This window comes from Lipotes vexillifer, unplaced genomic scaffold, assembly GCF_000442215.2.
Source record: "Lipotes vexillifer unplaced genomic scaffold, Lipotes_vexillifer_v1.1 scaffold352, whole genome shotgun sequence".
Lineage (NCBI taxonomy): Eukaryota > Metazoa > Chordata > Mammalia > Artiodactyla > Lipotidae > Lipotes > Lipotes vexillifer.
Window position 1 is genome coordinate 1,612,949 of NW_006776684.1, and position 16,859 is coordinate 1,629,807.

The 16,859-nt window shown below is 45.0% G+C and overlaps 1 non-coding gene across 1 annotated transcript; it reads right to left on the bottom strand.

Annotated features, from left to right (window-relative positions):
- Positions 1–10,862: 10,862 nt before the first annotated feature.
- On the bottom strand, positions 10,863–10,934 carry TRNAG-CCC (transfer RNA glycine (anticodon CCC)). Its single transcript has one exon. It is a non-coding gene; the product is annotated as a tRNA-Gly (tRNA).
- Positions 10,935–16,859: the final 5,925 nt, after the last annotated feature.

A 16,859-nucleotide genomic window follows, 5' to 3' on the forward strand; every position in this document is an offset into this window, starting at 1 on the left:
GGGGGAATAACTACACTGACTGCCTTTCTTTACCACACTATGATCTGCTGCCAGCACTTCCGATTGGCCAAAGACAACTGAGAGCCAGAGGGTCAGGGGTTCTCTTGATGTGGTCCATACTGCCAGGCTCTGGGAGCACAGAGCAGGGTGAGTAGGGATGGAGACTGACCTAAAGGTCGACGGACCATACCCAGGAAATTGATAATCGCCCAATTCAGTACATGTGCTTTGTTAAAACTGAATTTCCTAGCATGCCAGATTAAGAACCAGCTCCTGGATCTAGAGAATCCTCTCTCAATCCCCCTCTCTATCATTTAAATTCAAAAAGGCCTCTGAAGTTGGCTCTCCCACCTCAGAGGCACAGCACTGACTCCTGGCTGCAGCACCAAGAGCCTTTCATCCACACGGCTCAGAATAAAAGGGAGAAAAAATAGAAAGAAAGAGGATAAAATAAAATAAAGATAAAATAAAATAAAGTTATTAAAATAAAAAATAATTATTAAGAAAAAAATATTTTAAAAAAGTAAAAAACAAAACAAAACAAACTAGAGAATGGACCTGAGGACATGGGGAGGGGGAAGGGTAAGCTGGGACAAAGTGAGAGAGTGGCATGGACATATATACACTACCAAACGTAAAATAGATAGCTAGTGGGAAGTAGCCGCATAGCACAGGGAGATCAGCTCGGTGCTTTGTGACCACCTAGAGGAGTGGGATAGGGAGGGTGGGAGGGAGGGAGACGCAAGAGGGAAGAGACATGGGAACATATGTATATGTATAACTGATTCACTTTGTTATAAAGCAGAAACTAACACACCACTGTAAAGCAATTATACTCCAATAAAGATGTTAAAAAAAAAAAGGCCTCTGACGCAAGTTGGATCAGCCCCCCACCTTGGTCCACTTCATGTCCTTCCCAATCAGCTGGCACAATGAGGTGTAGAGCTCTGAAGGGACCTCCAATGAGCTCAAATGCTAGCTCGGTGTTTACACTTTGATCTGACCTCTGGGGTGGCCCCGTTTGTTGTTCTTGCCAAAGGCTTCCTAGGGAAATTTCACAATTGTGTCTGCTCAACAGATATCTGCCCTGAGGTAAGCTTGGAAAGGTTACAAACTTAAGCAACAACCAGAAAACCTGGCTCCTGTTCCCAGACTTATGCAAAGCACATGTAGTTGCTGCACGGGCAACCAGAAGAGATGCTGGAAGTGGTATATTTATTCAAGCCGTTCGATGAGGGAAAGTGTCAACATGTTAGCCCAGCTCAGCTTCCTTTCTTGATCCTTACTTAGAAACCACCTGAGGCAAGTATTACACATGAATAGCTCATCCTTTATTCCTTTAATGGTGCCTGATCTCACATGGCTCACCCCCACCAGGATGCCCCACTCTAATGCTTGGCTCAGCTTTGCTTTCCTGGATGATACTCGATGCACTGGTTCTTGCTCTCTGCTCTGGTCTCTATAACAATGTACAGTGGACCCTGGAACAATATGGGTTTGAATGGCACGGGTCCACTTAAAGGCAGATTTTTTTTCAGTAGCAAATACTGTTGCCACTGGTTGAATCAGCAGATGCAAAACGTGGACTACAGGGGACCCGTGGGGATGGAGAGCTGACTCTAAGTTATAGGAAGATTTTTGCTTGCTCAGAGGGTGGGCCTCCCAAACCTCGGTGTTGTTCAAGGGTCAACTGTACTTGTCCCGAGTCTCATTTCTCACATTGGGTTGAAGAAAACGGGAAGAGATTAAAAGAGAAAATTAACCAACTATCTGTTGCTACGTTAGCGATGTTGTTCTCAGTGTGGGCTCTGCCCCATACTAGCTTTTTGATCGTAGCTTTAAAACCTCCCACTCCCAGCTCAGTGGCTGAGACATCTTAGGTTTCAATTCTGAGGACGGAGGTTAGGCTGTTGAGCAAGGAAGAGCCAAGTTCTGGGTACACACAGCGCTCTTTTGAAAGCAAAGATTTCCCCCTACTACGGTCACGTGCGCTCAAGAGAAGGAAGAGGTGAGGATGGAGAAATGAGTTCCTAGTAAGTGCTGAATATATTTGACATGGTTTTTGTTTATTTAGACCAAGTGACCAAGGTGGAAAGACTTTTGCAAAATGTCAGCATAACATTGCTACGGTTTCCTGCTCCTGGTTCCCATGCCTCCCAGAGAATTCCTGCATTTCCCTTGGCTAGACCACAGCTTCACGTTATGAGATCTACTCTGTGGGCCACAGTGCTTCCACCTTGATGAGAATAAATCCATTTCTCCATCTCTTTAATGAACATTTGCTTCTTGTCTTATCATGTCCCCTCATCAGTCTCCTTTCATATGGCTCTAGACTACCCCGCTATAGAAGCCTGACAAAACTCAGACAGATAGAATAAAGAACAGTTAAAGTTCTTAGTGCAGCAGTTTCTGCCTCCTTCTGCTTCCATTGAAATTATAAGTATAATGGAGGCTTCAGCTCATCTACTAATGATGCAGCAAAAGTAGGGGGGACTCAGATTACATAAAAGAAGGGCTCCCTGGCTGGAGGCGTGAGAACTACTGGAACAAGAATGCTGTAGACTCCTCTTCCCAGATAACCTAAAAATAATGGGAAAGAAGATTGTCATTTGGGCTGGTTGAGGTACCTAGAGCCAAGAGACAGGGCAAAATGATTTTGGCCCTTCTTTTCCCGGGACACAGGAGAGCCTGATGATTAAGAGCGTGGACTCTGGGGGTCAAACATACCTGGAAATGAGACCCAGTTCTATCATTTACTAGCTGTGAAATCTTGGGCACATTACTTAACCTCTCTGCAGAGAGTTATAATGAGGATTAAATAAGATTAATGGATACAAAGTGTTTAGTATAGAATCTGGCACCAGAGAAGTTACTTCATAAACATTAGCTTCTGCATTTAGCCTTGAGTTGTATTCATCCTTTTCTTTCAAACCCCCATGCCCATGGCGCCCATGCGGGCCCATTGTTGTGCAAGCACAGAGCTTAGTTCCTTCATATCCAGCCCCAAAGCTACAAGTCTCTTATCCGTAAGCAGAGATTGTAGTTTCCGATCTAACGTTGTCGTGTACTTCCCATAGAAAAGTGTCCCCAGGTCCTATTTTTTTCATTCGTCTACCTCATGTAGAACCTCACGAAGATGCTACTGCTGGTGGCTTGACTATTTCTCTTCATTCAGGTCTAGAATTGCTTGTTCAAAGGGCTAGAATCGGGATTTCCCTGATGGCTCAGTGGTTAAGCATCTGCCTGCTAATGCTGGGGACACGGGTTCAAGCCCTGGTCCGGGAAGATCCCACATGCTGCGGAGCAACTAAGCCCGTGCACCACAACTACCAAGCCTGCACTCTAGAGCCCATGAGCCACAACTCCTGAGCCCACGTGCCACAACTCCTGAAGCCCACAGGCCTAGAGCCCGTGCTCCGCAACAAGAGAAGCCACCGCAGTGAGAAGCCCGCGCAACACATCGACGAGTAGCCCCTGCCCACCGCACTAGAGAAAGCCCACACACAGCAAGAAGACCCAACACAGCCAAAAATAAATTAAAAATAAATAAATTTATTAATAAAAAAAAAAGCTAGAATCTTTGAGCTGGGAGGAACCTTGGCATCATTTAACCTGGGGTAAATGCTACGTTACAGGTAAACCTAGCATATAGGCACAGAACTCAAACTGTGGGGCGTGGTCTTTACAGGGAAGCCTTACAGGTGTGGTGACTTCTGCATAAACTCTTCAAGGAGAAGCAGAAGTTGATGAGAAATGGGGGTGGGGAGCGTGTTTAACAAAGGAAGTGTGCAAACACCACAGGTTCTAAGATATAGGAACATAGAATGGCTAAGGGCTTGGGTGTCAGGAGGGAAGAAAAGATAAGGCCAGATAGGGGAAGAGTTTCAGAAAAGAAAAAGGAACAAAAACATTTTAAAGTGCTTTAAAGTTTTTAGCAACATAAACTTACTGATCTATGTTGACTGCTCGAAAATAGAAGACGAACACAGGTACTGCCTTTTCCAAAATATATGATTAGTACAGTATCATGTATACCAAGGTCTGAAAAATCTGAGTTTATTTTTTCTTAAATAACTTAATCTGAACCCTCCACAATACCTCTGACAAGCATTTACTCTAGCTTGAATACTCCCAATACCGAGGAGCATAATACTGGGAGAGGCAACTAATTTCATCCTTTCATTTATTTAAATTCATTTTAAATTGAAGTATAATTACATACAGTAAAATGCATAGACCTTAAGTGTACAATTTGATGAGTCTGGACAAATATACCTGTGTTTCCAATGACTAAATCAAAATGTAGAAAATTGCCATCACACAGAAAATTTCCCCATGATCCAACCACCCTCCCTCCCCGCTCCCTCTCCACACCCTCCCACAGGTAACCTCAATTCTTTTTTTTAATTAATTAATTAATTTATTTATTTATTTTTGGCTGCATTGGGTCTTCATTGCTGCACATGGGCTTTCTCTAGTTGCGGTGAGCAGGGGCTACTCTTTGTTGAGGTGCACAGGCTTCTCATTGTGGTGGCTTCTTTTGTTGTGAAGCATGGGCTCTAGGCACGCGGGCTTCAGTGGTTGTGGCGCACGGGCTTAGTTGCTCCGTGGTGTGTGGGATCTTCCCAGACCAGGGCTGGACCCCGTGTCCCCTGCACTGGCAGGCGAATTCTTAACCACTGCGCCACCAGGGAAGTCCTTTTTTTTTTCTCTTTGAAAACCTTTTATTTATTTATTTTAAGCCTGTGCGGCATGCAGTTTCTTAGTTCCCTGACCAGGGATCGAACCCATGCCCCCAGCTGTGGGAGCGTGGAGCCGTAACCATTGGACCACCAGCAAAGTCTGGTAACTACAGTTCTGATTTCCATTCCCATAGATGAGTTTTGCCTGTTCCTGGACTTCACATAAATGGAGTCATTCAGTGTACGTACTCTTTTCGTGTCTGGCTTTTTTCCCATAACATAATATTTTTGAGATTCATCTATGTTGCTGTATGTATTAATAATTTATTCCTTTTTATTGCTGGATAATATCCCACTGTACAAATATACCTCACTTTGCTTATCCGCTCTCCTATTGATGAACACTTGCATTGTTTCCAAGGTCTGGCTATTAGAAATAAAGCCACAATTAACATTCTTACACAATTTTTTAGTAGGCATATGATTTCATTTATTTTGGAATTCCTGGATCACGAGAGGTGAATATTTATAAGAAAATGCCAGTTTTCCAAAGTGGCTGTATCATTTTATCCTTTTACCATCAATGTACAAGAGATCCAGTTGCTCCACAGCCTGTCTAGCATTTGGTATCGTTAGAATTTAAAAATTTTACCCCTTCCAGTGGGTATGTAGTGATATCCCGTTGTGGTTTTAATTTGCATTTCCCTGTTGAACAATGATGCTCAGAAACTTTTTTATGTGCTTATTGGCCACACACACATTCTTTTTTGTGACGCGTTAGTCCAAGTTTTTTGTCCATTTAAAAATATTGTTTGTCTTCTTATTGTTGATTTATAGAAGTTCTTTGTATATTCTGTTTATGAGTCCTTTGTCAGAGACATCTCTCTGTAGCTTGCCTGTTCACTTTATTAACAATGCTTTTTGATGATTAGAATTTTAATTTTAATAAAGTACATGGAATCAACTTTTTCTTTTATTATTATGTTTTTACATGGCCTAAGAAATCTTTGCCCACCCCAGTCTTCGCATATATATTCTCCCATATTTTCTTCTAGAGGGTTTATAGTTTAGTTGTTACATTTAGGTTTGTGATCCATCTCAATTGAATTTTTGTATATGATGTGAAGTAGGGGTTGAGGTTCATTGATTTCATATAAATATTGAATTAATCAAGTACCACTTAAAAATGATTTTTCCTCCACTGAATTGTCTTTGTCAGAAATCATTTGACTCTATGTGTATGATTCTGTTTCTAGACTCTCTATTTTTTCCCATCTATCTGTTTATCTATTTATGCCAATACCATACTTTCTTAATTACTATAGCTTTACAGTAAGTTTTGAAATCATGTAGTATAAGTCCTTCAAATTTGTTCTTTTTCAAGATTGCTTTGACTGTTCTAGGTCCTTTATATTTCTATATAAAATTTACTATCAGCTCACCAGTACATTTCACTTTTTAATAACTCGATTGTTAGAAGTTCTATTTTTATTTGAACTTATGTTTCCTGGCTGTCCTGTAACGTCTTAGTTCTGCTCTATAAAGAAATGTGAAAATGGCTACTTCCTCTTTCACAGAGAAAGCAACATGGTGCTGGGGAGAAAGCCTCCCCTTTGGAGCCAGACATCCAGGGGTTTGAATCTTGACTCTGGTTGTATGTCTTCTGCAAGTAACTGAATGTCTCTGATCTTCAGTGCCTTTGTCAATGAAATGAAAATAATTCCCACTATACAAGATTGCTTTGAGAATTTGAAAGAGTACATGTAAAGCACTGAGCCCAGTTCAGGTCTTGGCACATAACAGACACTTAAAGGAAAAATTAAAGGTAGTGACTATTATTATAAATGCTTAAAGATGATGACTGAGCTGTTCCCCCTGCCAAATCTATCTTAGGTTACATATCCCTAGTTGTTTAACTTTTTCATAAAATCTGGTTTCCAGACATTGCTCCCACAAGTTATATTTGAAATATTAAAAAATCAGTAAGACAAGGGCATGAACCAATCAGACTGGGCACAAGCCATTGGGCAGGATCAGGGTCAGGGAGACCCCTGTGGACCACGCATTAACCTTTTAGTTAGTGGGTCCTAGGGGAAGTCCATGGTGTCCTGGGGGAGGGGGAGGGGGACTGGGATGGTAAGGGGCAGCGGGAGGCGGGTGCTCAGGGGCTAGAGCAGTGACTATTTGCCAATAAATACGCAAATATTTTGATGTCTTTTAGAAGCAGGGTAACAGTACTGGAGCTTGCCTGCTGATTCTCAGCTGTGTTGTCTCCATTACTACTCTCTAATTTGGGAAGTGACTGTTGGTTGTTCCCCAGTATTATTTTCCCCCTGGGAACAGAACCCCTGATTTTTAAGTGGGCACAGGGATGCTCAAAATAGTGCCCCTACCTCCCAACATCCCTTGTGGGCGGGTGTGGCCATATAGCTAAGTTCTGGCCAAGAGGGCGTGAGCAGAAGCGATGTGTGCACTTCGGGTTTGAGCCCCTTCTCCTCCCCACTGTCTGCAAGGAGGATGTGCCTGGGAGCCACCGTGGACCATGCAGTTGAAGGAGGTACCCAGGGACGGCAGAGCAATGAGACAGAAGCAGCCTGAACACCTGGCAGTTTCGCCAAGCGAGGCTGAGATACCAGTTTAAGAGAGAGGAATACACTTTGGCCTTGTGTGAGCCACCATCAGTTGTGGGTCTCTGTGACAGGCAACTGAAATTTTGTCACAGCTCATGCACTGATCCTGAGAACCTTGGACCTGCTACTTCCAGCCTCAGCTTAGTTTCCCAACAGGGCCACTCTAGAGCCACATGTGAAAACTGGTCTCAATCTGTTTAGCTATGCCTAGTCAGTAGCTCTTTTGATCCATAAGGGTAGCCACCAAGTTAGAGCAGGTACAGATTATTTACTCCCTGTTATAGGCAGAAGTGTGTCCACCCACCAATTTATATGTTGAAATCCTAACCCTCAGCACCTTGGAAGGTAACTATGTTTGGAGATTGGGTCTTTGAAGAGGTGATTATGTTACATGAGGCCTTTAGAGTGAGTCCTAATCCAGTCTGACTGGTGTCTTTATAAGAAGAGGCAGAGACCCCAGGGGTGGCCATGCACAGAGGGGTGACCATAAGAGGACCCAGCGAGCGGATAGCCATCTGCAAGCCAGCGAGAGATGCCTCGGAAGAAACCCACCCTGCTGACACCTTGATTTGGCACTTCCAGTCTCCAGAACTGTGAGAGAGTACATTCCTGTTGTTTCAGCCACCGTCTGTGGTATTTTGTTATGGCAGCCTTAGCAAACAAATATACTCCCCATAACCTCACTGCCAGATTTTAACGACAGGAAATCTCACAGCTGGTTCTGCCACGCACGCAGGCATTTATTACGCATCTATGATAACAGGGTACATTAAGAGACATCTCTTTTTAGGTACTCTCATCCCAGTTTACTTGAATGTGCTTTACTAGATGTTGGTAACAGGCAACCAGAATCCTCAGACCAAGCACACAGGATGAGTCAGAGAACAAGAATCTGCCAGCTCTGAGGCTGGAGGACTTGTTATATTCTTACACCTGTCCACGCAATGAATGGGTGTGTCTATAAAATCTTTTGGACGAGCCATATGTCTTAAATACTTCTGAATTCACTACCAGGAACCCATGTCGAATACTCATTAAGCTCATTAACAAGCCACTATTGAAAAAATATTTTTAACATTTGTTATGCTAATTAGTAAAAAGGAAAATCACGCGTATTGATTGAGAGTAGAATAACCAGAACGCTTGTAATAGCCGCCTCTGGAGTGTGGGCTTTCTGATGAGGGCCTAGCTGGCCACCCCAGAGGCATGCATTCCTGATGAGGGCAAATGACTAACCTAGGGCGCTGCCCAAATGACACTGAATATCTTACTGTTCGGGCTGGAGACTCTTAAATAAACGACAGGCATGAGCATTCCCACCGGAGAAGAATCCGTGGTTCTAAAGGAAAAACATTGTCCTCGTGTGTGTTACTTTATGCTCCACAACGGCTACAACACTCCTTCACTTCTGATACCAGATACGTGGGTTTTCCACACACTGAGCAATTCTGTGACACCAGCTGGGTGTCCTACAATTTAACTCAGTTTTGACACTATCTACCTGGAGATCACATCAGATCCCCAGGTTCAGGGTTCGGACTGTCCTCCTCCACTTCAGATGCCAATCCCACACCCAGGTTGTCACCCGTGCTTCTGACCAACTGGCTGTAGGTTGGAGGTTCCCACAGCCCCCTCCTCAAGTCTGGTTAATTTTGCTACACAAATGAAACAAATTGATTAATTGGCTCACAGAACTCAGGAAAACATTTTACTTACTAGATTACCAGTTTATTACAAAAGGATATAACTCAGGAACAGGCCATGGAAGAGATGCTTAGGGCAATGCATGGGGAAAGGGCACGGAGATTTCATGTCCTCTTTAGGTACACCCACATCTCTACGTGTGCCCCAACTTAGAAGCTGCCTGAACCTGTCCTTCTGGGTTTTTCTGGAGGCTTCATTACACAGGCATGGTTGATTAAATCATTGGCCATCCACAGCTGATTTAACCTCCAGCCCCTCTCCCCTCCCCAGAGATTGGGGCGGGGAGGTGGGATTGATAGTTCCCACCCTCTAATCTAGGTTGGTTCCCCTGGAAAGCAGCCCCCAGCATTAGGGGCTTTCCAAAAGTCACCTCATAAACTCTGGTGCAGTTGAAGGGGGCTTGTTATGAATAACAAAAGACAACTTTATTGAGCCTATCACTTAGGAACAAGGGTTTTAGGAGCTCTGTGTTAGAAATGGGATGAAGACCACATATATATTTCTTATTATCAATCACAATAGTTTGCATCTGTCTCCTATTCTGTTGCTGATGGAAGCTTTTGCTTATTCATAGTTGCTCTGTTGTCTGTAATTGACTTTTAACTACTTTAATATAAACAGTGTCATGCATGAGTGTATAAATTAACTTTAATCCCTGCCGGGGGGGCATACAGTTAACATTTAAAGGGTCCTAGTCAGGAATCTACACCCTAAGTGGGGTCTGCATTTGAACCACTCTGGTCAGGAATCCACGCTGCAGAGGTGGCTTCCTCCACCCAGAACTTGCAACATCATGATCTCAATCTGAATCCGACGATGCAGGAATTAGCATAAGGGATACTAGGAATAATTTTTCATTGGTGAAATTGATGCTGCTTAAGAAACGTGGTTGTCTGGAATGGGCTTGAGTGGACAAGCTGTAAGAATCCAGCAAATGGCAGGCCAACTCCTTCTCCAGAGCTGTGCTTACCGGGTGGCATTCATCTGGTCTCTTGTGCCTCTGCTTAATGGGAAACTCTGTTGACTGATTTGATTTGACCAGGAGTTTGGTGGATCCCTGGCCTCAGAACACTGCGACATCTTCCTAGAGTCCCTGTTTTCCTGCAAGGGGCATAGGGGGTGAGAGCAGGGCTCGTCCTGAGCCTCCAGAAACAGGCTGCAGTAAGGCCTCCGTGCCTGTTTGCTAAGAAATGTGTATGGCTGAACTGGATGTGGGACTTGTTTATATTGCCACATGTCCCTGGGTGGATGGGACACCACCCACCTGAATAAAACCTGAATAAAACCCTGACAATTGCTGAATAAAACCCTGACAATTGCTGAATGGCCTGAATAAAACCCTGACAATTGCTGAATGGCCAAACTGATTTAGCAACAATCTCTCATCTGAATTTTACATAATAACCAAGGGTATCATTTAGTGAACAAGTTTTATGTACCATGAAACCTTGACATATACAATCTCACTTAATCCTTTAAACCTGCAGAGGTAGGCAACTCATTTACAGATGAAGAAAGTTAGGCTCTGAGAAGGTACCTGAGAAGATCCAGCAGGTGCACAGCAGAGCTGGGGTATAAACCCAGGTGAGCTGCCTCCCTACTCAGGCCTCTAGTCTCTCCACACTGCTCCCACATCAACCTCTTGTTCCGTTTATATGATTAAATGATCTTGGCAAGATTAGACCATGAGGAGAAAGAGGGACAGGGGGCCAGATCTGACTTTATTTTTTTTTTATTTTATTTTGCTTTATTTATTTATTTTGGCTGTGCTGAGTCTTCGCTGTGGCGCACAGGCTTCTCTAGTTGTGGCACTCGGGCTCGGTAGTTGTGGTATGTGGGATCTTAGTTCCCCGACCAGGGATTGAACCTGGGCCCCTGCACTGGGAGTGCGGAGTCTTAACCATTGGACCACCAGGGAAGTCCCCCAGCTCTGACTTTAGAGGGCAGAAAAAACTGAGGACACAGTGGGTGCCCCCCTGCTGGGAGGCGAATAAGGCAGATGGGGGAGCAGGAACCACACACCGTGCTTGGCAGACGGTGAAATATTCCATGGCGTCATTATCACAGAATAGCAGCCTTTTAGAATTAAGAATAGTCTTAATTTGCACTTCGTTGAGTTTTTCATTTACATAATGTTAGAATGCAAAGAAAATTCATACACAAAATCCACTGCTAGTTTGGCATTGAAGTTCTTGTTGAAATAACCACTGAAAGGGAAAGGATTTTTCGCTTAGCGCTCAGCTTAGGTGGCTGGACTAACTCTGGCATTGGGTCAAACCTCAGATGAGAACGTATTTGCCTCTGAGTGGATGCGTGGTATGATGCATATGGTATGCCTCCAAACCCTAATCACCATTTCAGTCATTTATTTGGTGTGGAAGATTTAATAGAATTTGTATAAGGGCTCTGAGAAAATGTATTCCTTTATCCAGGGCCTCATTAAAAGCGCTTGCAGTTTTAAGTCCAATGGGAGTGATCATTTTTACAGGTGCTAACTCAGCTGATGACACCACGTAAAGTCTGCAATGTGATGGATCTCGAGACGGCAGATAGTGAGAGGTATGATCCGCGGTGCCCCACGAAGGATCCCACGTGTGATAAACAGGTGCCTCCTGGTAGCAGGAAGTATACAAAGCGGTGATTGTGGAGCATAGGTCATGGTCTGGTGAAACAGCCGCCCTTGCTGCACCGCATCCGTAAATTCCCTGGACCACAGTCCTGACACAATTAGATGAGGCTTTCCTTGGTCTCTCTGACCTTTGCCTTCACGACCTCTGGCAGCGGGCATCACCCTACCTGTTTGCTCCCATACCCTCCCTTGCCATCATCCTCTTATTCTGAAGCGCCTCCTCATTCCCTCAGGCACATAAAATAACCTCCTGTTTCCCCTGGACACAGCAGTTTCAGGCTTCTCCCTCTCCACTCCCCACCCGCAAACACACACTAGAGACCACGGCTCCTAAGGTCTGGTTCTCTAGAAAGTTCTCCCCAGTTCACTCTCCCCAAATCCATCGATCGTCTTTGTTTTCAAAACCGAGCTCTTTCTCTTATTAAATGATAAACTGGGGCATGTGACACATTTTAAGAGTTTATTTGAGCAAAATTTGATTCCAATCAGGCAGCGCCCAACTGGAAACGGTTAGGAGAGCTCCGTCACAGGAGCCTGGAAAGACATATAGAGAAGGTGAGGAAACAAAGAAAGGAAATTATTGATTGGCTGTAGCCTAAAGCTTAGTCGGCTGTTTGTGATTGGTTGTCCTTAGGTTTCCATTTTTTAACCTCAAGGCACGTGCAGGCTTAGGCTTTCGTCTAAGGTCACCAAAGCATTAGAGCCACTTCAGCCTAATGGCCTCCTTGTTTAATTAACTTAACGCTCTTCGTGTCTTTGCTTTCTGCAAGTTCCCTGGGAGTGGTGGCTGGATTTTTACAGACACTTATACCCTATTATCCCCATCCTTGGGCAGTAGGTAATGACGAAGTCGTATGTATAACTACGTCAAGGGAAGGACTCACTTCTCAGCTATGCTGACTCACCTGGTGCTGAGAGAACCACTTTCCAGTATCCTCAGCCATCTTTCCAGTATCCTTTGATGTGGACACTAGGATGGGAAATTCATCTCCCAAGAGACTTAATTCAAAATTGGTCTTCCTAAATAAATAAATAAATAAAATTAAATAAAAAGCACACAGAATTGTTCATCCGTACAGAACCAACTGTCAATGGGTGTGCGTAGCAGGGGTGAGGGCAGTGCCACGTCTTCCCCACCCGGCAGTTCATTTCAACTCGGCAGGATATAATCTATTAAGTGCAAGACTGGAGAATAGGTCAAAAGACACAACTATAATTTAGAAAAGGAAGTTTAAGTACCAAGATAACTGCTGCAAGGAAAGGTAGAACATTATCAACATCTCAAGAGAGGCATAGATCAAGGTAGCAGGGCTTTGGGGTAATTGAGGGGAATCTGGGCAGAATCAAGAAGTGACTTTTTAGTTGAAGAGTGAGCAATGACTGGGGTGGGGGGCGTTTTTATCTCATTTCGACTGGTGCAGGAAAATGGAAGGAGGGTTTCTGGGGATCCTATGTCCCTGTTAGAATGAGAGGTGGGCCAAAAGGCCAGACAGCCTGTCTTTTTCCCTTGTCTGGATGGCCCGGGGACCGCTTCAGGGCATCTGTTGAGCTAAAGCATCACACAATTAAACCGAGTCCTTTTCTATTGGCTTGGTGGTACCTCGGCTCTCTAGCACCTAAAGCTGTGTTCGCCCTGTTAATGTATTGCAGAGGCTCCAAGGGAAGGATACACGAGCCTTAGATATGTAATTATTCAGGGGTTTTCAAAGAATTTCCAGCTTTACTTCCTCCCATTCACTCCAAACCCAGGAGGGTGAGTCCTATTCTGTATTCCTGGGGAAGAGGATAATTTCCCATTGTCTTCCGACTGGAGGGTTTGTCCTGTACTCTACATAACAATCAGGAGATTTCCAGGTTTTCGATTCACACGCTTTGTGAGAAGGTTCTAAATGCTTTCTTCTTACAGAAGCTCAAGTTGAGTTTCTGAGAGCTAGAGGCCAGAACTCGAGGGAAGCCTCTAAATCCTGCCCTCCTTCACAGGTCTTGAACCCAAAGCCTTCTTTTGAAAATTTGAAACCAAGTCCCTCATCCCATTTATCTTCCAGAAGAGCAGGGAAAACAGGATTGAACTCGTGAGCTCTGTAACATTACTCTCTACTTGAGCATCATGCCTCAGCTAGGCGCGCAGGTGGACATTGTTAGTTTACGGACGGTTAAAGCAGGGCTGAGCTGTGCAAGAGGTGAGGACTTGGGCAACTGTCTTCTCCTTTCGGCCCTGGTTCTCACTCTTCCACCCGACCCAGGACTTGAAACACCAGCTCTTCTCTCTTTGTAATGGAGATATCAGATGTGGTAGAAAAAGTCAGAGAACCTCGGTTTGAATGTAAACCTTACAAACTACGTGATTCTGGGCAAGTCCTTCCTTCGGAGCCTTAATTCTCAAAATCTGTAAAATGGGCTGTTGATAATGCCCGCTTTGGTCCCCTCTAAAGGATTGCTGTGAGATGAAATCCGTTAGACAGTGCTGTTATAATGCAAATAGAAGTCACTGCTGTGTGAAAGTAAGTTACTACTATTTTCAGAACCTCCTCTTTGGATTTAATTTTTTCAAGAGTGAGAATCTCAGCTACTTGTTCTATGTTCTGGGTGCATCTGTATTTTAAACCTCATCAGTTATCCTGGACTTTGCCTTAATTAGAGGCATTTTTAGCAGGAGCAGGAGAAAGTTATTTCTTTGGGGCTGCAGGGTATTTCTAGCTCACCCTGGCTGGTGAGGTAAATGGTAGTTACTTGGCTAAAATGGTGTGGAAGAGGGAATAAATTTACCACTCTAAGCATTGGCAGGGCTGTCCCTTTCCTGCTTTAGCGACTCAGAGGTCTGGTTGTGACTCAGGTTGGGCAGCTTTGGGAGAAAGCAGCGGTGGAGGGCAGATGGTGGTCAAGCTCTGAGATTCAAGCACATCTGCCCCTTGACCACTCCCCAGCCCTCGAGGGTATTAGGGTGTCTTGCCCTCCCTTCATTCATACACAGACGTTCCATAAATGTCACTGGGTACCCACTGTGTGCCAGGATCATGCTGAGCAATGGGCGCACAGACTTTGAGCGAGTTGAACCTGGTTTTGCCCTCTTGCTGCTTGTAGTTTAAGAGGAAAATGAGGTTGAATAATGCGACCAGAGAGAAAGTATCAAAGACTGCAGGGGACCTAGGGCGTTAGAGGAAGGTGGTGTAACCTAGGCTAGATGCAGAGGGAGGCCTCTTGGAACCTGAAGGATGCACAGAATTTGGCCAGGACAGGGGCTGGGCAGGGAGGATGGGTGAGCGGACAGATGCCAGCATTAGGGGAGGCCAGGAGCGGAGAGAGAGAGAACAGAAAGAAGAGACCAGTTAGGCTTTTGGGAGTTTTTTTCTGCCTTCTTCTTTGTGACTGTCCTTGTTGCTATTTTAATTGTGACTCCATCTGGATAAAAATGTGGGACACTGGTAACCTCTGGGTGGTTTTTCCTTAGCTCCATCTCTAGCTTTAGCTCAGGATGTCTTAGATGGGGCAGAAGGACAGAGGAGGGCAAAGTCTGACCCTAGGCTCAAGACAGTTTTTTAGACAGTTATAAGTCTAGTGTAAAATTCCCATGCATCTTGATTTTCCTCCTGATGCTGGGCAGCATGAAAAACAAGGCCATGCAAGTTGGGGTGGAGGGGGATGGGGATCCTGCCTTCTCTCTATCTACCTTCCCACCCAGACATCAATGTTTTGGAGGCACGGAGGAAGTGGCGGCTTGTTTACAGCCCAGATCCGGTTTTGAAGGTAGGAGGAACATCATTGTCAATTGCACAATTCAGCCGTGGCCTGTGACTGCTCCCATCTCATGCCCAGGTGGGGGTCCTGAAGGGGTGGGGAATGGTCAGGGCTGCAAAGTCTCTTTTTATTTCACATAGGAAGAAACCAAAGCCCAGAGAGACCAGACGATCAAGGGCAAAAATCACACAGTAACTAGTTACAGAGCAGGACTAGAATCCAGGTCTCTAATGCCACCCGTGTACAATACTTCTGTCTGGGGCCTTCACAATTTGCATATGGTAATTTTATTTTACATACATTATCTCCTCTGATTCTCTCAGCTGTTCCTTGCAATAGGCAGGAATTAAGATCCTTATTTTGCAGATGAGAAAACTGAAACTCGGAGAGATTGTTTGGTTATGAGGCTCACACAGTCTCAGGGTTTGCTGATTATCCACCTTAGAACAGCTTGGAAGGTAGATAATGATTACAGAGGAGGGCTTTCAAGGAGTCAATTAACCATGTTTAAGCATTCTTGCCAGTTCTCCAGTGTCCACGGTGCAAATCAAAATCAAAATCAGCAAGTAGCTGGTCCTGCCCTACTAATCCTTCCCTGCAAATTGCCGTCTGAACCTCAAGCCAACAGTTTGTGTGGGAAAAGCAGCTCCCTATCTTCAAATCCACACTTAGGGGACACGTGTTTTCTGCTGGGACTCTGACAGTCGCTCTTGTAGAAAAGGTTCTCATTAAATATGTGTTGAAATAAACAATAATTGAACCATCTGCAGGGTGTTCTGACTCTAGCCATGTTCCCCTCATTTTCCCTTGGGGGGTTAAATAGAGGTCCATGTGTCTTTGCTGCTGGTCTGGGGAGGCCACAGGGTGGTCCACACCTGGTAAGGTGATGCTCACAAGGCAGTGCTGGTCCAGATGGGGAGTGAGAGCTGGCAGTGGCCCAGTGGCTTTCCCAGAGGATAAGTGATTTGCCTAGTGGGGAGAACTGGGTGGTTCTATGATTTTGGTGAGATGGACAGAAAAGCTGGGGGGGAAAAGCAGGGCTGCGTGGAGGTAGGGGACTGCAGAACGCGACGCCAGGTCCCCAGCAAGTCTGGCATGGGGTATGGGAGGGTGGTAGAAGGCTGGATTTAGGGAGGCAAGGAAAGGCTGTCTTTCCTTTGTCAGGTTGTCACCAGGGGTGGTGCTAGGTAGCGGAAGGGGGTCTGCTAAGCTAACTGGAGAGTCCTAGAGGGCAGGGGTAGGACGAGGAGCATTTGGGGGCACTGAAATGACTATCCCCTCCTCCCTGTAAACCAAGGGCTTGCATGCAACTCTAGAAGTAGCCTCTCCTTCAGCCCTGCTTCCTCTGTCTTATCAAAACCCAGGGTTTTGGGCTTCCCTGGTGGCGCAGTGGTTGAGAGTCCGCCTGCCGATGCAGGGGACACGGGTTCGTGCCCCGGTCCGGGAAGATCCCACATGCCGTGGAGCGGCTGGGCCCGT